This window comes from Heteronotia binoei, chromosome 13, assembly GCF_032191835.1.
Source record: "Heteronotia binoei isolate CCM8104 ecotype False Entrance Well chromosome 13, APGP_CSIRO_Hbin_v1, whole genome shotgun sequence".
Taxonomy (NCBI): Eukaryota; Metazoa; Chordata; class Lepidosauria; order Squamata; family Gekkonidae; genus Heteronotia; species Heteronotia binoei.
The window spans coordinates 6,682,112-6,706,809 of record NC_083235.1 but is presented as its reverse complement, the minus strand read 5'-3'; the positions used below and the strand labels follow the sequence as shown (position 1 = coordinate 6,706,809).

At 49.8% G+C, this 24,698-nt stretch overlaps 1 long non-coding RNA gene across 1 annotated transcript; it reads left to right on the top strand.

Moving 5' to 3' along the window:
- The first annotated feature begins 6,512 nt into the window (after positions 1-6,512).
- Positions 6,513-21,299, top strand: LOC132581346 (uncharacterized). The gene is made up of 3 exons (XR_009556118.1): positions 6,513-6,661; positions 7,270-7,335; positions 20,958-21,299. It is a non-coding gene; the product is annotated as an uncharacterized LOC132581346 (long non-coding RNA).
- The last annotated feature ends 3,399 nt before the right edge of the window (positions 21,300-24,698 follow it).

Sequence of the window (24,698 nt, the reverse complement as noted above, 5' to 3'; positions counted from 1 at the left end):
TGAAGAGCTGTCCTATAGAGGATGGAGTGGAATTGTTTTCTGTGGCCCCAGAAGGTAGGACCAGAACCAATGGGTTGAAATTAAATCAAAAGAGTTTCCACCTCAACATTAAGAAGAACTTCCTGACTGTTAGAGCGGTTCCTCAGTGGAACAGGCTTCCTCGGGAGGTGGTGGGCTCTCCTTCCTTGGAGGTTTTTCAACAGAGGCTAGATGGCCATCGGACAGCAATGAAGATCCTGTGAATTTAGGGGGAGGTATTTTTGAGTTTAGAGTGGTTCCTCAGTGGAACAGGCTTTCTCCTTGGAAGGTGGTGGGCTCTCCTTCCTCAGAGGTTTTTAAGCAGAGGCTAAATGGCCATCTGACAGCAATGTGGATCCTGTGAACTTAGGGGTACGTCTTTGTGAATGTCCTGCATTGTAAAGGGGGTTGGACTAGATGACCTTGGAGGTCCCTTCCAGCTCTATGATTCTTTGATTCTAAGCTGAAGTTCAGCAAGTAGTGCAGACTGCAATTATTGCTACATAGTATTATCTTGTGTTTACTTAATCTTGACTGAGTTTCCTTTGTGTCTGTGTTGTTAACCAGCCTTCAGGTGGAGCCTGAAGATCTCCTGGAATTCCAGCTCATTTCCAGACTGCAGAGATCAGTTCCCCGGGAGGAAAGGGCTGCTTTGGAGGAGAGACTCTGTGGCCTTGTGCCTCACTGAGGTTCAGGGATGCCAGCCTCCAGGTGGGACCTGGGGATCCCCCATAAGAACATAAGAGAAGCCATGCTAGATCAGACCAATGGCCCATCCAGATCCAACACTCTGTGTCCACACAGTGGCAAAAAAATTATACACACACACACACACACACACACACTGTGGCTAATAGCCACTGATGGACCTTCTGCTCCATATTTTTATCTAAACCCCTCTTGAAGGTGGCTATGCTTGTGGCCACCGCCACCTCCTGTGGCAGTGAATTCCACAATGTTAATCACCCTTTGGGTGAAGAAGTACTTCCTTTTATCCGTTTTAAACCTGGCTGCTCAGCAATTTCATTGAATGCCCACGAGTTGTCGTATTGTGAGAAAGGGAGAAAAAGTACTTCTTTCTCTACTTTCTCCATCCCATGCATTTCTGTTAACCTCTATCATGTCACCCCACAGTCGACGTTTCTCCAAGCTAAAGAGTCCCAAGCGTTTCAACCTTTCTTCATAGGAAAGTATTCCAGCCCTTTATTCATTCTAGTTGCCCTTTTCTGGACTTTCTCCAATGCTATAATATCTTTTGAGGTGCAGCGACCAGAACTGCACACAGTACTCCAAATGAGACCGCACCATCGATTTATACAGGGGCATTATGATACTGGCTGATTTGTTTTCAATTCCCTCCTAATAATTCCCAGCATGGCGTTGCCTTTTTTATTGCAAACGCACACTGTCTTGACATTTTCAGTGAGTTATCTACCCACGACCCCAAGATCTCTCCTCTTGGTCAGTCTCTGCCAGTTCACACCCCATCAACTTGGATTGGTAGCTGGGATTCTTGGCCCCAATGTGCATTGCTTTGCACTTGGCCACATTGAACCGCATCTGCCACGTTGACGCCCACTCACCCAGCCTCAACAGATCCCTTTGGAGTTCCTCACAATCCTCTCTGGTTCTCACCACCCTGAACAATTTAGTGTCATCCGCAAACTTGGCCACTTCACTGCTCACTCCAACTCTAAATCATTTATGAACAAGTTAAAGAGCATGGGACCCAGTACCGAGCCCTGTGGCACCCCACTGCTTACCGTCCTCCACTGCGAAGACTGCCCATTTATACTCACTCTCTGCTTCCTGTTACTCAGCCAGTTTTTGATCCACAAGAGGATCTGTCCTTTTACTCATGACTCTCCAAGCTTTCTAAGGAGCTTTTGATGAGGAAATGAGAAGGGAGCACTTGCTGGAGAAGACCCTGAAGCTGGGAAAGAGAGAAGCAAAAGCAGAAGAGGACGGCAAAAGATGAGATGGCTGGACAGCGTTACGAATGTAACAAACACGAATTTGAGCAGACTTCGGAGGATGGTGGAAGACAGGAGGGCCTGGTGTGACTTGGTCCAGGGGGTCACAAAGAGTCGGACTCGACTGTGCGACTGAACAACAACAACAATGGCTAGATGAGAAGGCTGCACCACCATGTGACATCTGAGAGAGCATCTCCCGAAATCTTCTTCCACAGTGCTCCTTTTTTCTATCTGCCACTTGAAGGGTAAGTATTTCCATGCAGCATTTTCAGTTGAATCTGGCTAGCCCAATCTCATCAAATCTCAGAAGCTAAGCAGGGTCGGCCCTGGCCGCAGGTTTCGGAGCCCTTGCCTCAGGGGAAGGAGACCGAATCAGCTTCTCCTTCTTTGGAAGGACAGAATCCTGGCCACAGTCCCTACCTTCCTGAGCAGTGTTTCCTAGAAGCTGAGTTAGTGTGAGCTAGCACGGCCCCCCCCACTTCTGCATGAGGCCCCCTAACTTTGAGCCCCCACCAGCCTCCCAGGGCCTCTAGTGTCCTTCCCGCCGCCCTCCCTTCCCTGGCACCCAAATCCTATGCGAGGGTGGGCGGCAGAAGGCATCCCCCAGCCAATTAAAGCACCTGCTGATCAGCTGCTCCCCGGGCCCTTTAACTGGCACAGAAGGCTGGAACTGCTTCTGCTGCCCGTCAGCCCGCATGCGCTATTTGAGTGGCAGGAAGGTGAAGGGCAGTCACAGGCCCGGCCTGTGGAGTTCTGCCGCCAGTGCTGGAAAGAGGAATCGTCGTTTTCCCTTGGCTTTAAGGGGGGGGGAACTCCCCCCACCCCTTAAAGCCAAGGATAAAACACTTGTCAGTTTTAGGGTGGATATAATATCTGCAGGCCAGCCAGGGACACCTTGAGGGGGGAATGAATGTGTGTGTGCGCGCGCAAAGCGCGCGCCACCGCAAACAGGAAGTGACATCACTCCCTGTGATGTCACTTCCGGTGATGTCATGCCACCACCGGGAAACAGGAAGTGACATCACTTCCTGTGACATCGTTTCCCCGCCAGCAAACTAAGGGAAAGTGAATAGGGGACAAAATTTATAAGAAAATCTTTGTGTAGGAGGAAAGGTTAAGCACCATACCCCCCCCCCCCCATCCACCATTATTCAAGAACCAGCATGGTCTAGTTGGTAGAGTGTCAGGCCAAGATCTTGGAGACATGAGTTCAAATCCCAATCTGCCATGGAAGCTTGCTAGGTGACTTTGAGCTACTCATACACTCTCAACCTAACCTCTCATCACAGAGCTCTCACATGATAAAATGAAGCAGGTGAGAATGTTATAAGTAGGGTTGCCAATCCCCAGGTGGGAGCAGGGGATCCCCCAGTTTGAAGGCCCTCCCCTGCTTCAGGGTCATCAGAATGCAAGGGGGGGGACATCTGCTGTGCACTCCATTATTCCTTATGGAGACCAATTCCCATAGGGTATAATAGAGAATTTAGAGAATTGATCCATGGATATCTGAGGCTCTGGGGAGGCTGTTTCCTGAGGTAGAGGCACCATACTTTCAGAATAGCATCTGATACCTCTCTTCAAAAAGTCCCTCCAAGTTTCAAAAAGATTGGACCTGAGGGTCCCAATTTTATGAGCCTCCAAAGAAGGTGCCCCTGTCCTCCATTATTTCCAACAGAGGGAAGGCATTTAAAAGGTGTGTAGTCCCTTTATATGTAATGGCCAGAACTCCCTTTGGAGTTCAGTTATGCCTGTTGCAACCTTTTTTCCTGACTCTTCCCCAGAAATTCTTGAACTGACCTGCCAACCCTAGTTATAAGCCACTTTGGGTATCCACTGAGCAGAAAAGTGAGGTATAAATGAAATTTAAAACTGTTAATAAACATATCAAACATTTTCCTGGAAACATCTGTCCCCTCAGCTGCTTTCCCCCCTAAACCTAAACCTGAAAAGGTGACTCAACAAACGTGTGGAAAATAGGTCTTTGAATGTTTGAGAGTAGGGCTTTGAACATTTGAAGTTATGCATGGCTCAATGAAACCTCCAGGAATGGGTCAGAGGCAATATATCTCTGAATACCACCCTAATGACACAGAGGGACTACTGCCTTCTTGTAGACTAGCATCTTTGGGCAGCTGGATCCTGGGCTAGATGGACCCTGAATCAAAGCTACAAGCTTCTCTTATGAACCGGGATGTCTAAAGGTTTGAGGACTCCTGTCTCTTATGAACCGGGATGTCTAAAGGTTGAGGACTCCTTTCTCATCAGTCAGGCTCATAGGGGGCCATGGAGGGGCACAATGACCCCGCTATGATGAATGTCACCCCCACAGGGAAAAATCAGCAAGAAATAAACCATTCAAAAATATTTTTTTTTTAAAAAAAGATCAAAAAAATAACATGCATGAGGTGTTTCCATCACAGAAGAGTTAGGTGACAAGAGAGATGGAGGGGGCCTCACCCTGCCTACCTGCCTGCCGGGGGTGCTGCGGGGTGGCCAGAGCCGGGGCTGCGGGCGACGGACCCTCCGGGGGAAGGGCGCACGGGGCTTCCTCCTCGCTCCGGCCTGGAGCAGCCGGGCTGGGAGCTCTTGGCCCCGCGCCCCCCGCCCGGCCGCCCGGTCTCCCTTCGTGGGGCGGCTTGTTCTGGCGAAGGAGCGTGCGGGCTCCCGGCTCGCCTTCCCCTTCCGAGTCCGGCGCAGGCTTTGGGCAGCCGCAGGCAAGCTCTTCCCCACGCCCCAGGCCCCGGGGATCTGGAGCCTGGACTTTGCCTCCCCTTCGGGAGAGGAGCGGCCGCCGTGGACCTGAATAAGCCCGGCCTGAGCTCTCCCTCCCTGGCCTCCCCTTCCGGAAACAAACCCCAAAGCAGGGCCTGCCGGCGGGCGCGTTTTGGCAGCAGGAGCTTTCTCCTTGGCAACGATTCCCCGAGGGGAGCACGAGTGCCCGTGCAGACCCTGCCAGCCGCACCTGCAGGAGAACGGCTTGATGCAGCCCGCCAGCGAGCCTCCCTCTCGCCCACAGCAGCTTATGAGCATTGCGAGGAGAAGGACGCTGCAGCCGCCGCCCCTCGGTGGGATTTTGGCGAACCCGGGATTTGATCGGTCCCGGGTTAGCCAACCCGTGAGGCGGGAATTTGGGGGCAGGGGCGGGACTTTCCCGGGTGGCTGGGACGATCTGGCCACCCTGCAGCGCCTACCAAGTCCCTATGAAGAAAGGTTAAAACGCTTGGGGCTCTTTAGCTTGGAGAAATGTGGGGTGACATGATAGAGGTTTACAAGATGATGCCTGGGATGGAGAAAGTAGAACAAGAAGTCCTTTTCTCCCTTTCTCACAATATGAGATCTCGTGGGCATTCGATGAAATTGCTGAGCAGTCAGGTTAGAACGGATAAAAGGAAGTCCTTCTTCACCCAAAGGGTGATTAACATGTGGAATTCACTGCCACAGGAGGTGGTGGCAGCTACAAGCAAAGCCAGCTTCAAGAGGGGATTGGATAAAAATATGGAGCAGAGGTCCATCAGTGGCTATTAGACACAGTATATTAGACACAGTATATTCTCTTATGTTCTTATGTGACACAGAGTGTTGGACTGGATGGGCCACTGGCCTGATCCAACATGGCTTCTCTTATGTTCTTATGTGACACAGAGTGTTGGACTGGATGGGCCACTGGCCTGATCCAACATGGCTTCTCTTATGTTCTTATGTGACACAGAGTGTTGGATTGGATGGGCCATTGGCCTGATCCAACATGGCTTCTCTTATGTTCTTCTGTGACACAGAGTGTTAGACTGGATGGGCCACTGGCCTGGTCCAACATGGCTTCTCTTATGTTCTTCTGTGACACAGAGTGTTAGACTGGATGGGCCACTGGCCTGATCCAACATGGCTTCTCTTATGTTCTTCTGTGACACAGAGTGTTAGACTGGAGGGGCCACTGGCCTGGTCCATCATGGCCTCTCTTATGTTCTTCTGTGACACAGAGTGTTGGACTGGATGGGCCACTGGCCTGATCCAACATGGCTTCTCTTATTTTCAGTTAGTGCTCTAGTAGCTGCTGCCCTCCCTCCCCCATCACCCAAATCATGTAGGGCAGTTTTATTTGAAGGGAGTGGGAGGGAAGGCTATGGGGTGGGGCCACTGAGTGCCCGCTGAAAAATTTATAGGCCCCCCAACCTTCCAAATCCTGGCTACGGCCCTGGAGCTAGCTCACGGTTTTTTTAGGCCCTAGCTCACACCTTTTCGTCTTAGCTCAGGAAGGATAGCCCCAGAGCAAACAAGCTGATGCAGCAGCTCACAACTGTAATGCCAGGAGCTCAAGAAGCAGAATTTTTGCTCACAAGACTCCACGGCTTAGAGGGAGTATCGTTCCTGACTGCCATTTATTTCTTTATTTAAAACATTTATTCCCCGTTTTTCTTCCTTAGCGAATGCAGTTTGCACTGGCGGTGAGGTGATTAACTCCTCCCAAGCATCTGTTGGCACGCCAGCCGTCTTATCTTCACCCAGCAGAGAGACTACGTTGGTTTCATTTCTACTGTGACTTCCAGGAGATGGTATTTCTCATAGAGGGTTCGGCGTAGCTCTTGCGGAGAAAGGAGACCCCAACATCACCAGGCCGTTTTCCGTTCAAGGGCTTCCCTTCCGTCTAGCTGTTTCTGTTATTGTTGCAGGTGAGAGCATGTGTGGAGGGAAGGTATAAAGTTGTGGGCAAGAAACCAAAGTGCGTCTTCTAACTACGAAAAAAGTGAGGGGTTTGGGAAGAAAATGGATTGATAAAAGTGCAAGAGAAAATATTGCTATGATTGTTTCGCTAGCTATTCCCTTAAGTAGGTTGACGGCTGTCTGCAACGCTAGATGTCAGCTGATCAGAGATGGAATTCTAGCAGGAACTCCTTTGCATATTTGGCCACACACCCCGGATGGAGTCAATCCTCCGAGAGCTTACCAAAAAAGAGTCTTGTAAGCTCTTGGAGGATTGGCTACTTCAGGCAGGTGTGGCCTAATATGCAAAGGAGCTCCTGCTAGAATTCCACCCCTACAACTGCGGATTGATCAGTTGTGGGGAAGGGCAGCGTGACAGGAGACGGCGTCCTGAAGGCTGGGAATCTCTTGCAAGAATTGAGACGGAGGATTTTTAATTTTCGTTTTATTCAACTTTATTTATATCTCTCCTTTCAACCCCAATACACTCCTTGGAAGCTGGCAATCCTGGCTGGAATGTAGGCGTCAGGGGCAGTGGCTGAGGATTCAGAGCGGGTTTTCTCTTTTTCCCTTCCAGTCAGGCGACCGTGGCAGTTCTGCATTGGCTTTCTCTCGTCTGCTGTGACTCTCTCCGCCATGCAGGGTAAGTGTCTCGAAACTGGGGAGGCTAGCAGGGCTAAACCTTTGCCCGGGCTCACTGGAGAGCTCACCAGATCCTCTGGACCATGGAAACACGCGTTATATGGTCCTCATTGGAGTGGGCCAGGTATAAGTGCATAAACTCCAGGGTGGCCAAACTTGTTTAAAGTAAGAGCCACACAGAATAAATGTCAGATGTTTGAGAGCCTTGAGATAGGAGGGAGGGAGGGAGGGAGGGAGGGAGGGAGGAAGGAAGGAAGGAAGGAAGGAAGGAAGGAAGGAAGGAAGGAAGGAAGGAAGGAAGGAAGGAAGGAAGGAAGGAAGGAAGGAAGGAAGGAAGGAAGGAAGGAAAGAAGATCCACAAGAGGAGCTGTCCTTTTACTCCATGACTCTCAAGCTTTCTAAGGAGCCTTTGATGAGGAACTTTATCAAAAGCTTTCTGGAAGTCAAGGTAAACAACATCTATTGGGTCTCCTTTGTCACATGTTTGTTCACCCCCTCAAAGAAATGCAACAGGTTAGTGAGGCAAGATCATCCCTTACAGAACCCATGCTGAGTCTTCCTCAATAACCCGTGTTCATCAATGTGCCTACTCATTCTGTTCTTGATAATGCTTTCTACCAACTTTCCCGGTATTGAAGTCAGACTGACTGGCCTGTAATTTTCCGGATCTCCTCTGGAATCCTTTTTAAAGATGGGGGTGACATTTGCTACCTTCCAGTCCTCAGGAACGGAGGCAGATTTCAATGAATTCCCCCAGAATTCCAGCTCCTCTCCAGACTGCAGAGATCAGTTCCCCTGGAGGAAATGGCTGCTTTGGAGGGGAGACTCTGTGGCATCACACCCCACTGAGGTCCTTCCCCTCCCTAAATCCTGCTGTCTCCAGGTTCCAGACCCCAAATGTCCAGGAATTTCCCAACCTGGAGTTGGCGACCCTTAATTTTTTTGCTGCTTTCTTAATCTGCCCAAGGACAGAGCAAGTCGGTCATGGTGACAGGGCACCATTTGGTTTTGCACTGAGGGGATTTTTCCAATATATCCCCTTCACCCTGTTGGCTGGCTTTTCCTTGCCCTCTGCCCTGGATTCTCTCTGGCTTTCTCTTCAGGATCTCTGCTCTGCTTGCAGTGTTTCCTGCAGTACGTCATCATGCCTCACCCTTTCTTCATGCCTGTTCCCTGACTCACACCTGCATTGTTGTTGTTCAGTCACACAGTCAAGTCCAACTGTTTGCAGCCCCATGAACCAAGTCATGGCAGGCCCTCCTGTCTTCCACCATCCTCCAAAGTCTGCTCAAATTCCTGTTAGTTACATCAGTAACACTGTTCAGCCATCTCCTCTTTGGCCGTCTCCTTCTTTTGCCTTCTGTCTTTCCCAGCATCAGGGTCTTCTCCAGCGAGTGTTCCTTTCTCATTAGGTGGCCAAAGGATTTGAGCTTCAGCTTCAGCATCTGACCTTCCAGGGAACAGTCTGGGTTGATTTGCCTTAGGACTGACTGATATGATCTTCTTAAGAACATTACAACATAAGAGAAGCCATGTTGGATCAGGCCAGTGGCCCATCCAGTCCAACACTCTGTGTCACATAAGAGAAGCCATATTGGATCAGGCCAATGGCCCATCCAGTCTAACACTCTGTGTCACATAAGAACATAAGAGAAGCCATGTTGGATCAGGCCAGTGGCCCATCCAGTCCAACACTCTGTGTCACATAAGAACATAAGAGAAGCCATGTTGGATCAGGCCAGTGGCCCATCCAGTCCAACACTCTGTGTCACATAAGAACATAAGGGAAGCCATATTGGATCAGGCCAGTGGCCCATCCAGTCCAACACTCTGTGTCACATAAGAACATAAGAGAAGCTATGATGGATCAGGCCAGTGGCCCATCTGGTCCAACACTCTGTGTCACATAAGAACATAAGAGAAGCCATGTTGGATCAGGCCAATGGCCCATCCAGTCCAACACTCTGTGTCACATAAGAACATAAGAGAAGCCATATTGGATCAGGCCAATGGCCCATCCGGTCCAACACTCTGTGTCACATAAGAACATAAGAGAAGCTATGATGGATCAGGCCAGTGGCCCATCTGGTCCAACACTCTGTGTCACATAAGAACATAAGAGAAGCCATGTTGGATCAGGCCAGTGGCCCATCCAGTCCAATACTCTGTGTCACACAGTGGCCAATATATATGTGTGTGTATACATACACACACACACATACACACACACACATATATACCATGGCTAACAGCCACTGATGGACCTCTGCTCCATATTTTTATCCAGTAAAGCTGGCTATGCTTGTAGCCGCCACCACCTCCTGTGGCAGTGGCTGGCTTCTTGCAGTCCAAGGGACTCTCAAGAGTCTTCTCCAGCACCGCAGCTCGAAAGCATTGATTCTTCTGTGCTCGGCCTTCTTTATGGACCAACTCTCACAGCCATACATTACTACTGGGAATACCGCAGGAGTGAAGTTGCACCTATAAGACCAACGAAGTTTTATTCAGAACGTAAGCTTTCGTGCGGTAAAAGCACACCTCTTCAGATGAGGGGATCTGAAGGTGTGTGCTTTTCGCACACGAAAGCTTATGTGCTAAATAAAGCTTTGTTGGTCTTAAAGGTGCGCCTTGATTCCTGCTTTGTTCAACTGCTTCAGACCAACACGGCTGTCCGCTGGGATCTGTCTACTGGGAATACCATCGCTTGGACTAGACGGACTTTTGTTGGCAGGGTGATGTCTCTACTTGTTATTATACTGCCCAGGTTCCCCATAGCTGTCCTCCCAAGGAGCAAACGTCTTTTAATTTCATGGCTACAGTCACCGTCTGCAGTGATCTTGGATCCCAGGAAGGTGAAGTCTGTCGCTACTTCCACATCTCCCCCTTCTATTTAGGATTGTAAAGCTGCCAGCTTCGAGTTGGGAAATTCCTGGAGCTTTGGGAGCGGCGAGGGTGATGGCGTTTGGGAAGGCTGAGCTTTGGGGAGTAAAGAGACTTCAGTGGGGTGTCATGCCATAGAGCAGCCATGTTCTCCAGGGGAACTGATCTCTGTAAGAAGAAGAAGAGGAGGGGGAGATTAGATTCATACCCTACCCTTTACTTGGCGTCTCACAGTGGCTTACAATCTACTTCCCTTCCTCTCCCCACAACAGTGGGGCACAAGGCCCTCCTCCAAAGCTGCCCTTTTTTCCAGGGGAACTGATCTCTGCAGTCTGGAGATGAGCTGGACTTCTGGGAGATCCCCAGGTCCCACCTGGAGGCTGGCATCCCTGAACCTCAGTGGGGCACAAGGCCACAGAGTCCCCCCTCCAAAGCAGCCCTTCCCTCCAGGGGAACTGATCTCTGCAGTCTGGAGAGGAGCTGGAATTCCGGGGGATCCCCAGGTCCCACCTGGAGGCTGGCATCCCTGAACCTCAGCGGGGCACAAGGCCACAGAGTCCCCCCTCCAAAGCATCCCTTCCCTCCAGGGGAACTGATCTCTGCAGTCTGGAGAGGAGCTGGAATTCCGGGGGATCCCCAGGTCCCACCTGGAGGCTGGCATCCCTGAACCTCAGTGGGGCACAAGGCCACAGAGTCCCCCCTCCAAAGCAGCCCTTTCCTTCGGGGGAACTGATCTCTGCAGTCTGGAGAGGAGCTGGAATTCCGGGGGATCCCCAGGTCCCACCTGGAGGCTGGCATCCCTGAACCTCAGTGGGGCACAAGGCCACAGAGTCCCCCCTCCAAAGCAGCCCTTTCCTCCAGGGGAACTGATCTCTGTAGTCTGGAGAGGAGCTGGAATTCCAGGGGATCCCCAGGTCCCACCTGGAGGCTGGCATCCCTGAACCTCAGTGGGGCACAAGGCCACAGAGTCCCCCCTCCAAAGCAGCCCTTCCCTCCAGGGGAACTGATCTCTGCAGTCTGGAGAGGAGCTGGAATTCCGGGGGATTCCCAGGTCCCACCTGGAGGCTGGCATCCCTGAACCCCAGTGGGGCACAAGGCCACAGAGTCCCCCCTCCAAAGCAGCCCTTTCCTCCGGGGGAACTGATCTCTGTAGTCTGGAGAGGAGCTGGAATTCCGGGGGATCCCCAGGTCCCACCTGGAGGCTGGCATCCCTGAACCTCAGTGGGGCACAAGGCCACAGAGTCCCCCCTCCAAAGCAGCCCTTTCCTCCGGGGGAACTGATCTCTGTAGTCTGGAGAGGAGCTGGATTTCCAGGGGATCCCCAGGTCCTACCTGGAGGCTGGCATCTCTGATCCTCAGTGGGGCACAAGGCCACAGAGTCCCCCTTCCAAAGCAGCCCTTACCTCCAAGGGAACTGATCTCTGCAGTCTGGAGCAATGTTCCCTCTAAGCTGCAGCGTCTTGTGAGCTATGGCATCAATTAGCTTGCTCTGGGGCCATTTTCCCTGACCGATGACAAAAATCTGTGAGCTGGAGGCTAAGAATCTGTGAGCTAGCTCACGCTAACTCAGCTTAGAGGGAACACTTGAGCTGGAATTCTGGGAGACCCTCAATCCCAGGTCCTACCTGGAGGCTGGCATCCCAATTTGTAAGGCCTTGTCTCATGGTTAGGTTACTTCTGTTAACCATAAGAATGGGTCTCCAGTAGGGGTGCCATTTCTGGGTTGGGAAATACCTGTTGCTGTTGGAGTGTTGGAGTCTGAGGAGGGACTTCAACGAGGTATAATGCTGTAGCGTCCACCTTCCAAAATGGCCGTTTTTTTCCAGGGGAACGGATCACTGTTGTAGGGTTGCCAAGTCCAATTCAAGAAATATCTGAGGAATTTGGGGGTGGAGCCAGGAGACTTGGGGGTGGAGCCAGGAGACATTAGGGGTGGAGCCAAGATAAAGACTGTGACAAGCATAATTGAACTCCAAAGGGAGTTCTGGCCATCACATTTAAAGGGACAGCACACCTTTTCAATTCCTTCCTTCCATAGGAAATAATGAAGGATAGCGGCACCTACTTTGGGGCTCATAGAATTGGACCCCCTGGTCCAATCTTTTTGAAACTTGGAGGGTATTTTGAGGAGAGGCACTAGATGATATACTGAAATTTTGGTGCCACTACCCCAAAAAACAGCCCCCCCCAGAGCCCCAGATACCCATGGATCAATTCTCCATGGTTTTCTATAGGAATAAATCTCCATAGGGAATAACAGAGTTCCCAGCAGACATTTCCCTCCCCTCCCCCCGCTTTCTGATGACCCTGAAGCGGGGGGAGGGTCTCCAAACCGGGAGATCCCCTGCCCCCACCTGGGGATTGGCAACCCTACATTGTTGCCTGAAGATCAGTAGTTCTTCCAGACCTCAAGCCTAGGGCTACCAATCCCCAGGTGGGGGCAGAGGATCCCCTGGTTTGGAGGCCCTCCCCCTGTTTCGGGGTCATCAGAAAGCAGGGGGAGGGGAGGGAAATGTCTGCTGGGCACTCCATGATTCCCTATGCAGACCGATTCCCATAGGGAATAATGGAGAATTGATCTGCGGGTATGTGGGGCTCTGGGGTGGGGGGGCTGCTTTTGAGGTAGAGGCGCCAAATTTGCAGCATAGCATCTGGTACCTCTCCTCAAAGCACCCTCCAAGTTTCAAAAGGATCGGACCAAGGGATCTGATTCTACCAGCCCCCAAAGAAGGTGCCCCTCTCCTTCATTATTTCCAGCGGAGGGAAGGCATTTAAAAGGGGTGCAGACTCTTCAAATGCGATGGCCAGAACTCCCTTTGGAGTTCAACTGTACTTGTCACACCGTTGCTCCTGGCTCCACCCCAATGTCTCCTGGCTCCACCCCCAAAATCTCCCGGCTCCACCCCCAAAAGTCCCCAGATACTTCTTGAATTGGACTTGGCAACCCTACTCCAGCCATCACCTGGAGTTTGGCACCCCTAGCTTCAAGACACAGCCGCCTCATCCCGTCATGCTTTTGAGGTATTTCCCAGGGACTTTTCCTTGTGTAACGCCCCCAGAGAAAATGAAAGTTCAGTTCCTCTAAAGGGACGTCGTGGTTCTGCTTCGGATTGTCCGTTCCGGGCTTTGATCAGGGGAAGCAAGGACCCCCAGCCAACTCTCCCTAGGGCCTTCTTGGGACAATGGTCGTCATGGCACCCAGCACAAATAGTTCCAAACTCCATGGAGACTGAAGAATTTCAGAGCCAGCCCGCCCTGGGTTTTAGCTGCCACTTCTGAGGGATTTATCTTGGTTTGTGTGGCTTGGAATGCATCCAGCTCACAAAAAAAAAGGCCATGCATAAGTTTAAGTTTATTGGCTTAATATCTCACCCTCCCCGCCGAGACAGGGCGGCTCACAACCCCCCAAAAAATCACAATAACAATTCAGCCAGCAATTACATTTAAACAATATCAACAGGTCAGCCATTCATTAAAACAATTATTAACTAATTGGCGCAGAGTGGTAAATCTGCAGTACTGCCGTCGGAGCCCTCTGCTCACGACCTGAGTTCGATCCCAGTGGAAGCTGGATTCAGGTAGCCGGCTCCAGGTTGACTCAGCCTTCCATCCTTCCGAGGTCGGTCAAAGGAGTCCCCAGCTTGCTTGAGGGAAAGTGTAAAAAACTGGGGAAGGCAATGGCAAACCACCCTGTAAAAAGTCTGCCATGAAAACGGTGTGAAAGCAACGTCACCCCAGAGTCGGAAACGACTGGTGCTTGCACAGGGGACCTTTCCTTTCCTTTCCTTTCCTTTCCTTTCCTTTCCTTTCCTTTCCTTTCCTTTCCTTTCCTTTCCTTTCCTTTGCCTCTATCCTATGTACAATCATAAAACCACAATGGGAACCCACTCAACTTGACCTGACGCGTTTTGATCTAGATTGGTCTTCTTCAGAGGTCAGAAAGGTAAGTACACATATTGACATAATATAGAACAAAATAAAACAATGGAACAATGCTGGACCACAAGGAAATTTAGTGAAGTGACAAAGGCTTAGAGATATTCTTGAGGCCTCTTGTTCTGTAGCCTTATGTCTTAATCAAGACCATATCTATATGAACATATGAACATATGAAGCTGCCTTATACTGAATCAGACCCTTGGTCCATCAAAGTCAGTATCGTCTTCTCAGACTGGCAGCGGCTCTCCAGGGTCTCAAGCTGAGGTTTTTCACACCTATTTGCCTGGACCCTTTTTTGGAGATGCTGGGGATTGAACTTGGGACCTTCTGCTTGCCAAGCAGATGCTCTACCACTGAGCCACCGTCCCTCCCTTTGCTGTATGCCACGTGGTCCAGAATTGATCAAGTAAAGTCAGAGCCTATGTGCCAAGAGTTATGTTCTTAACCCTAGTATCACCCCATAGAGTCCTTCTTCCAAAGCAGCTGTTTTCTCCAGGGGAACTGACCTCTGCCGTTTGGAGATCAGCTGCGATCCAGAGCTATCTCCAAGGCTCCACCTGGAGATTGGCAACCCTCCAGGTCAGGACTTTGTTCCCTCCCTCGAAAAGCAGAAGCCGTGCCCTTCTCAAAGAGTCACCACTTCCCCACCCCACGAAACTCCCCTGGCTTGCTGCTTCCTCCTTCGCAGCCGCATGACACACACTCATGACCTCTGGGGGCTTCCCCTTCCCATCCCTTTGCTTCTGCCCATAAACAAACCCGATTCTGAAAAGCCAAGAGCGAAAGCATGGGTGAATCCCCGTGCTCCTACATGCCCAAGAAATCCCCAAGAGTGGAAAATCCAGAGAGGGCTGGAGATCGTTGACTGTGCAGAGAATGAATGGAGGGAAAGGGAAGGCATTTCAGGGAAAATCGCCAAGGGCCAGCTGCGCTCTGAGACAACCCAGCTGGGAGTAGGGTTAAAATCCTTTTTACAACATTTTCATACCCTGGGCAAAAAAACTCCATTCAAACACTATTCAAGTGCCTTTCAATGTTGGAATGGTTTTTTGCCCAGGGTATGAAAATGTTGTAAAAAGGATTTTTGCAGCTCAAAGAAGCCAGTGCGAAACAAGGGTTCCAGTACGACCTTGTTCCTTTCAACCTTTCGGATTGCTGGCTGCATCTATTGAGAGACACGGATCAATTGAACAGCTATTTCACCAGGATTCCTTGGAATGAACTGAGCAATGATTGCTATAAAGGCTGGATCGATTAGGGTTTGTAGAGTCTTTCAGGATCAAGTGCCGTGTTCTACTGGAGAAAGTTTTCCTTCCAGACGTTTCGTTCTCAGCTGAGAACGAAACGTCTGGAAGGAAAACTTTCTCCAGTAGAACACGGCACTTGATCCCGAAAGACTCTACAAACCCTAAGGATATTACCAGCCGTGAAAACCTGAAATCTTTGATAGCTGGATCGATTCTTGGTGAACATGTTCCCTATTTTGCTCAGGACGAATTGTATGGTCTCTCATGAACTAATATATGCTTTTGTAATTGTTGAATTGTTTGGTAAGTTTGTTGGTTGTACGGAACCCATGTTTGGTGAGTTTGTTGGTTGTGGAACCCTTGTTTGGTGAGTTTGTTGGTTGTGGAGAGCCAGTTTGGTGTAGTGGTTAAGTGTGTGGACTCTTATCTGGGAGAACCGGGTTTGATTCCCCACTCCTCCACTTGCACCTGCTGGAATGGCCTTGGTCTGGCAGAGGTTGTCCTTGAAAGGGCAGCTGCTGTGAGAGCCCTCTCCAGCCCCACCCACCTCACAGGGTGTCTGTTGTGGGGGAGGAAGGTAAAGGAGATTGTGAGCCGCTCTGAGACTCTTCGGAGTGGAGGGCGGGATATAAATCCAATATCTTCATCTACCTCACAGGGTGTCTGTTGTGGGGGAGGAAGGGAAAGGCGATTGTGAGCCGCTCTGAGACTCTTTGGAGTAGAGGGCGGGATATAAATCCAATATCTTCTTCTTCTACGGAGGCTGGTTTTCACGGAAAGCCTTGTGCTTTGGATTTCTCTGCCTATGATTGCCACCATTCTCGTTGTGGATTGCACAATTCCCAGGTCGGGGCAGGGGATCCCCCCGTTTGGAGGCCCTCTCCCCCCCACTTCAGGGTCATCAGAAATTGGGGGGAGGGGGAGGGAGGGAAATGTCTGCTGGGCACTCCACTATGCCCTATGGAGACCGATTCCCATAGGGTATAGTGGAGAATCGATCCACGGGTGTCTGGGGCTCCAGAGGGGCTGTTTTTTGAGGTAGAGGTACCAAATTTTAAGCATAGCATCTGGTGTCTCTCCTTCAAACACCCCCCAGGTTTCAAAAATATTGGACAGGGGGGTCCAATTCTATGAGCCCCAAAATTTGGTGTCCCTGTGCTTCGTCATTCCAAATGGAGGGAAGGCATTGAAAAGGTGCGCGGTCCCTTTAAATTCGATGGCCAAAACTTCCCTTTGGAGTTCAATTCTGCTTGCCACACCCTTGCTCCTGGCTCCACCCCCAAAGTCTCCTGGCTCCACCCTCAAAGTCCCCAGATATTTCTTGAGTCGGACTTGGCAACCCTAGCTGGGAGTCGGCCGCCCTCATCCGTGGTGCGGAAACCGCTTCCATACCTGCCGTCCTTTCTTTTTCTGGCCAAGTGCAGGCCTGCCATTTGGCCTCCGTTCCAGAGATTCCTCAAGCACAAACAAGTGTTGTTTTTTAACGCCTCCTACAGTGTTTTTGTGAGGCTTCCCTCCAGCGACGCTGAACTGGAATGCTGCATCCCAGACATAGCTGGACTCCCGTGAAGGGCATTTGTGGATAAGAGGCAGAGGAGAGATGTTTTATGGAGAGATGTCGTGCCAAAAGAGGATAACACAAAAAGTGCAAGCTAGTGACCAATTTACTAAGAAATATAGAGAAACCTGTCCAAATGTCCAAAACACGTACATTCAAGTCCCAAAGGAGAGGGGGGCCACAAGCCAATCGATGAAGGACTTGTTTCTTTCCAGTCTTCATCAGACCTCGGACCGATATTGATTCAATTATATAGATTCTTTACATAATTTTTTAAAAAGGGGACGCAGAGCGTCTCCAGCAGCAATTTCACATCGGTATGAGGCTTCTTGCAACAAACTTTGTCACACAGAGCTGAGGGTTATCTCCATGGACAAACAAAAGAGATCCACAAAATGGAACATATATACATACAGGCCTCCGATTCAGCAGGAGCTCACAGGAGCACAGCTCCTGAACCTTTCTGAGGGTCCCCCCTCCTCCTCCCCACCTACCTTGTCCATTGAATAGGAGGTGCAGCTGCATAACAATCCCTGGATTAGGAGAGCGGGCAGCCAGCCAGCCTCTAGGGGCTTTGCCACACCCCCAGCGGCCCTCATGAACCCCTGGAGAAGCCCGCGCCAACCTTTCTCCACTTCTGATATGATTTTGGGTGGCAGGTGGCTTGCTGGCCTTTTGACTGGGGGGCAGGGTGGTCCAGAAGATCTCTAGCCAGCCCAAGGAGGCCTCGCTCGCCCAGGGCTCTCCTTTCTTGCATCATGTTGCTTTGGGCTGGTGTGGGGGGGTGATGACATATGCTAATGAGTTATGCTAATGAGCTCCGCCACCTATTTTTCTACAAAACAACCTCTATATACATAAATGGACATATGAAGCTGCCTTATATAGAATCAGACCTGTCCATCAAAGTCAGTATTGTCTACTCAGACTGGCAGCGGCTCTCCCGGGTCTCAAGCAGAGGTTTTTGACACCTCTTTGCCTGGACCCTTTTTAGTTGGAGATGTTGGGGATTGAACCTGGGACCTTCTGCTTCCCAAGCAGATGCTCTGCCACTGAGCCACAGCCCCATTCATGGCTCTCCAGGGTCTCAAGCTGAGGTTTTTCACGCCTCTTTGCCTGGACCCTTTTTAGTTGGAGATGTCGGGGATTGAACCTGGGACCTTCTGCTTCCCAAGCAGATGCTCTACCACTGAGCCACAGCCCCATTCATGGCTCTCCAGGGTCTCAAGCTGAGGGTTTTCACGCCTCTTTGCCTGGACCCTTTTTAGTTGGAGATGCCGGGGATTGAACCTGGGACCTTCTGCTTACCAAGCAGATGCTCTACCACTGAGCCGCTGTCCCTCCCCAAAGAAGATACTGGATTTATATCCTGCCCTATACTCTGAATCCCAGAGTCTCAGAGCGGTCACAATCTCCTTTACCTTCCCCCCCACACACAACAGACACCCTGTGAGGTAGGTGGGGCTGAGAGAGCTTTTTGCAGCAGCTGCCCTTTCAAGGACAACTCCTACCAGAGCCCTGGCTGACCCAAGGCCATTCCAGAAGTTGCAAGTGGAGGAGTTGTGTTTTTGCAATCTTTTTACTTAGATTGTAAACTGCCTTGAGTTCCAAGGGAGAAAGGTGACTAATACATGTTACAAATGTACAAACAAACAAATGAATTAAAGTAATACCATAGCATCCATCCTGTAAAGCAGGGGTGTCAAACTCCTTTGTTATGAGTGCCGGATCTGGGGAAAGACCCTCAGCCTGAGACCCTGGAGTGCTGCTGCCACTCTGAGTAGAGAAGACCGACCTTGATGGACTGAGGGTCCGATTCGGTGTAAGGTGGCTTCATGTGTTCATGTGAACTCCAGGGCCTTGCCTGGAGGTTGGTAACCCTAGGGGTGGAATTCTAGCAGGAGCTCCTTTGCCTATTAGGCCACACAGCCCTGCTGTAGCCAATCCTCCTAGAGTTTGCAAGGCTCTTTTTTGTAAGCTCTTGGAGGATTGGCTACATCAGGGATGTGTGGCCTAATATGCAAAGGAGCTCCTGCTAGAATTCCACCCCTGGGTAACCCTATTGCCAACAGACCTGGACAAAAGTGCCCTGCCCCTTTAAGAAAGGCAGGATGGCTGGAAATGGAGATGGAAAGCTTCCCCCCCCCTCAACATGGGACAGGGTTGCCAACCAACCTCCAGGAGTTGGCTGGAGATCTCCTAAACTTACAGCTGATTCTCAGATGACAGAGTTTGATTCCCCTGGAGAAAATGGTGGCTTTAGAGAGTGGATTCGATGCCATTGTTCAAAGTCCCTCCCCCAAAGTCTCCAGGTAATTCCCAACCCAGAGCTGGAAACCCTATAATCGCATCCCCAGATGCATCACATCTCATTAAGCCTCTATTAAAAGGACAAGACTATTTTCTCCGAGGCTATTGGTGACCCCCAGTTCCAGAAGGGAGAGGCAATTCCTCAGACAAGGGGGTCAGGTGCGAACCTTGTGACGTTTGAACTCTTACCAAATATGCACACTTCCTGAAAAGCGAATGGCAGAGGGCAGCCTGGTGCCGCTGAGCGAAGCAGCTGACCCCGTGGCACGAAGGAAGGGGAAGCCTGACGTCAGGACAGATTTTGGTGTTCTGTTTTCTCTTCTTAACCACCCAGGAGACTGAAGGGAAAGGCACGGCTGCCTCGGAATGGATGTTAATTCTATTTGAAAGGATTATGTTTGTTGGAAGCAAAATAACTCGATTAGCAAACTGGAGCTGTAGCCAAGGGCTTGTTTTAAAAATAAATAAATAAATAAAAATGATTAGGGTTTGTAGGATCTTTCGGGCTCAAGTGCCGCGTTCTACTGGAGAAAGTTTTCCTTCCAGACGTTTCGCTCTCAGCTGCGGAGAACATCCTCAGTGGCGTTGCAGCCGGAGCAGGCGCTCAGACCTTCTTGGCTGCTGTGTGTTGAGTAAAAATGAATTACATAAATAAAAATGAATTACATCTCTTTACAAAGGGTGAGTCTTCCTTCCCTCCCTCCCCTCTCTTCCATTCCTCCCATCTCTCCCTCCCTTCCCTTCCCTCCCTCTCATCCCTCCCTCCCATCCCTCTCTCCCTCCACTGCCTTCCTTCCTTCCCCCCTCCCTCCCCTCCCCTTCCTTCCCTCCCTCCCTCCCCCCTTCCTTCCTTCCCTCCCTCCCTCCCCCTTCTTTCCTCCCTCCCCTCCCTCCCTTCCTTTCTTCCCTTCCCTTCCCTTCCCTTCCCTTCCCTCCCTCTCCTCTCCTCTCCTCTCCTCCCCTCCCCTTCCCTTCCCTTCCCTTCCCTTCCCTCCCCTTCCCTCCCTTCTTTCCTTCCTTCCCTCTCTTTCCTCCCTCCCTCCCTTCTCTGTTAGAAAATACCTGGAGACTTTGGGGGGATGGATCCAGGAGAGGGTGGGGGTTGGGGAGAGGAGGGGCCTCAGCAGGGTACGATGCCACAGAGTCTACCCTTCCCTGAAAAAAAAAGGCGCTAGTGGAAGCTGTCCTTTGTAATGTGACATGGATACCATCCCTTTGAGGAAGCGTTGGGAGGAAACGGTTTGGTGCCAGTTTGGAACCAGTTTGGTGTAGTGGTGAAGTGCGTGGACTCTTCTTATCTAGGAGAACTGGGTTTGATTTCCCACTCCTCCACTTGCAGCTGCTGGAACGGCCTTGGGGTAGCCATAGCTCTTGCAAAGCTGTCCTTGAAAGGGCTGATATAAGAGCTCTCTCAGCCCCACCTACCTCACAGGGTGTCTATTGTGGAGGGAGAAGATATAGGAGATTGTAAGCTGCTCTGAGTCTCTATTTGATATATGAATTTTTGCTTGGACTTTGTGTGCATTGAAATGTTTGGACTTTATTGGACTTTAAATGTAATGTGATTACTAGAAATTGAACAATAGCACTTTAAATGAGATGTCATCGGGCTTTATAATTTCTTTTAAATGTAACTGATTCTATTGATTTCAATATATGTATTTTATTCTTATGTTGTACATTGCCCAGAGCCTGACACTGGCTGGAATGGGGTGAGAGGAGAGGAGGAGGAGGAGAAGGAGAAGAGGAAGAAGAAGAAGAAGAGGAAGAGGAAGAGGAAGAAGGAAGAGGAGAAGAAGGAGGAGGAGAAGAAGAAGAAGAAGAAGAGAAGAAGAAAGATTTTTAAAAATTGCTATTTTTCTACCGAGTAATGGACCGAAGTTGTCCACTGTGAAGGTGACAAACAATATGGACTGTCTGCCAGAGTCTCGAGGCGGCAGGAGGAAGGTGGCGGGCCTAGCTCGCCCGGGAAATTATAGATGTTTGTATGCAAATGCTAGAAGTGTTCAAAGTAAAATTGGTGAATTGGAATGTTTAGTGTTGGGAGAAAACATAGACATTGTGGGAATTTCAGAAACTTGGTGGAATGAGGAGAATCAGTGGGACACGGTGATTCCTGGATATAAGCTATATCGGAAGGATAGGGAGGGAAGGGTTGGAGGTGGGGTGGCTCTGTATGTCAGAGAGGATATACGGTCCAGTAAGACTGAGATCAGAGAATTAGATTCACTTTTAGAAATGCTTTGGGTTGAAATAGAGGGCCCAAAAGGAAATTTAACTATGGGAGTTTGTTATCGCCCACCAAATCAAAAGAGAGAGGACGATTATAATATGATGGAAGGCTTAAAGATAGCGGCTAAACGTAAAAACTGTGTCGTAATAGGTGATTTTAACTACCCGCAGATTGATTGGGTCAATATGTGTTCTGGTAGAGAGAAAGAGATTGAGTTTCTTGATGCTCTCAATGACTGTGCTATGGAGCAGATGGTCTCAGAACCTACCAGGGTGGGGCGATCCTGGATTTGGTCCTAAGTAATGCCCAAGACTTGGTGAGAGATGTAAAAGTGATTGCGCCGCTTGGGAGCAGTGACCATAATGTTATTGATTTCACCGTTTGTATAAATAGGGAGTTGTCCAAAAAGACCGCCACGACCACGTTTAACTTTAAAAGGGGTAAATACACTGAGATGAGGAGGCATTGTGAGGAGGAAACTGAAAGGAAAGGTACATACGGTCAAAACCCTTGGAAAGCTTGGACGCTATTTAAAACTATAATCCTAGAAGCTCAGATAAAATACATACCACAAGTTAGGAAAGGCACAAACAGGCATAAGAAAAGGCCTGCGTGGTTAACAAACAAAGTAATGGAAGCTGTAAAAGGTAAGAAGGACTCCTTTAAGCGGTGGAAAACCAGTCCAAGTGAGATTAGTAAAAGGGAACACAGGCTGTGGCAAATCAAATGCAAGACTGTGATCAGGCAGGCAAAAAGGGACTATGAGGAGCATATTGCAAAAAACATAAAGACCAACAATAAAACTTTCTTCAAATATATTAGAAGTAGGAAACCAGCCAGGGAGGCAGTGGGGCCCTTGGATGACCATGAGGTAAAAGGATTACTGAAGGAGGATAGGGAAATGGCTGAGAAGCTAAATGAATTTTTTGCCTCCGTCTTCACTGTAGAAGACGAGAACTTTTTGCCCACCCCAGAACCACTAATTTGGAAGGGGTGTTGAAAGACCTGAGTCAGATTGAGGGTGACAAATGAGGAGGTCCTACAACTGATAGACAAATTAAAAACTAATAAGTCACCGGGTCCGGATGGCATACATCCGAGAGTTCTGAAAGAACTCAAAGTTGAACTTGTGGATCTTCTAACAAAAATCTGTAATCTTTCATTGAAATCTGCCTCCGTTCCTGAGGACTGGAACGTAGCAAATGTCACCCCCATCTTTAAAAAAGGTTCCAGAGGAGATCCGGGAAATTACAGGCCAGTCAGTCTGACTTCAATACCGGGAAAGTTGGTAGAAACCATTATCAAGGACAGAATGAGTAGGCACATTGATGAACACGGGTTATTGAGGAAGACACAGCATGGGTTCTGCAAGGGAAGATCTTGCCTCACTAACCTGTTGCATTTCTTTGAGGGGGTGAACAAACATGTGGACAAAGGAGACCCGATAGATGTTGTTTACCTTGACTTCCAGAAAGCTTTTGATAAAGTTCCTCATCAAAGGCTCCTTAGAAAGCTTGAGAGTCATGGAGTAAAAGGACAGGTCCTCTTGTGGATCAAAAACTGGCTGAGTAATAGGAAGCAGAGAGTGAGTATAAATGGGCAGTCTTCGCAGTGGAGGACGGTAAGCAGTGGGGTGCCGCAGGGCTCGGTACTGGGTCCCATGCTCTTTAACTTGCTCATAAATGATTTAGAGTTGGGAGTGAGCAGTGAAGTGGCCAAGTTTGCGGATGACACTAAATTGTTCAGGGTGGTGAGAACCAGAGAGGATTGTGAGGAACTCCAAAGGGATCTGTTGAGGCTGGGTGAGTGGGCGTCAACGTGGCAGATGCGGTTCAATGTGGCCAAATGCAAAGTAATGCACATTGGGGCTAAGAATCCCAGCTACAAATACAAGTTGATGGGGTGTGAACTGGCAGAGACTGACCAAGAGAGAGATCTTGGGGTCATGATAGATAACTCACTGAAAGTGTCAAGACAGTGTGCGTTTGCAATAAAAAAGGCCAACGCCATGCTGGGAATTATTAGGAAGGGAATTGAAAACAAATCAGCCAGTATCATAATGCCCCTGTATAAATCGATGGTGCGGTCTCATTTGGAGTACTGTGTGCAGTTCTGGTCACCGCACCTCAAAAAGGATATTATAGCATTAGAGAAGGTGCAGAGAAGGGCAACTAGAATGATTAAAGGGCTGGAGCACTTTCCCTATGAAGAAAGGTTGAAACGCTTGGGACTCTTTAGCTTGGAGAAACGTAGACTGCGGGGTGACATGATAGAGGTTTACAAGATAATGCATGGGATGGAGAAAGTAGAGAAAGAAGTACTTTTCTCCCTTTCTCACAATACAAGAACTCGTGGGCATTCGATGAAATTGCTGAGCAGACAGGTTAAAACGGATAAAAGGAAGTACTTCTTCACCAAAGGGTGATTAACATGTGGAATTCACTGCCACAGGAGGTGGTGGCGGCCACAAGTATAGCCACCTTCAAGAGGGGTTTAGATAAAAATATGGAGCACAGGTCCATCAGTGGCTATTAGCCACAGTGTATGTGTGTATATAACATTTTTGCCACTATGTGACACAGAGTGTTGGACTTGATGGGCCGTTGGCCTGATCCAACATGGCTTCTCTTATGTTCTTATGTTCTTAGTTAAAGGACTAGGCAGGAGGGGATGGGAAAGACCTTGGCCTGAGACCCTGGCTCAATGGCAGAGCCTCTGCTTGGCATGCAGAAGGTCCCAGGTTCAATCCCCAGGATCTTCAGTTAGAAGGACCAGACAGGAGGGGATGGGAAAGGCCTTAACCTGAGACCCTAGCTCAGCGGTAGAGCCTCTGCTTGGCATGCAGAAGGTCCCAGATTCAATCCCCAGCATCTCCAGTTAAAAGGACCAGGCAGGAGGGGATGGGAAAGACCTTGGCCTGAGACCCTGGCTCAGTGGCAGAGCCTCTGCTTGGCATGCAGAAGGTCCCAGGTTCAATCCCTGCCATCTTCAGTTAGAAGGACCAGGCAGGAGGGGATGGGAAAGGCCTTAACTGAGACCCTGGCTCAGTGGTAGAGCCTCTGCTTGGCATGCAGAAGGTCCCCGATTCAATCCCCAGCATCTCCAGTTAAAAGGACCAGGCAGGAGGGGATGGGAAAGACCTTGGCCTGAGACCCTGGCTCAGTGGCAGAGCCTCTGCTTGGCATGCAGAAGGTCCC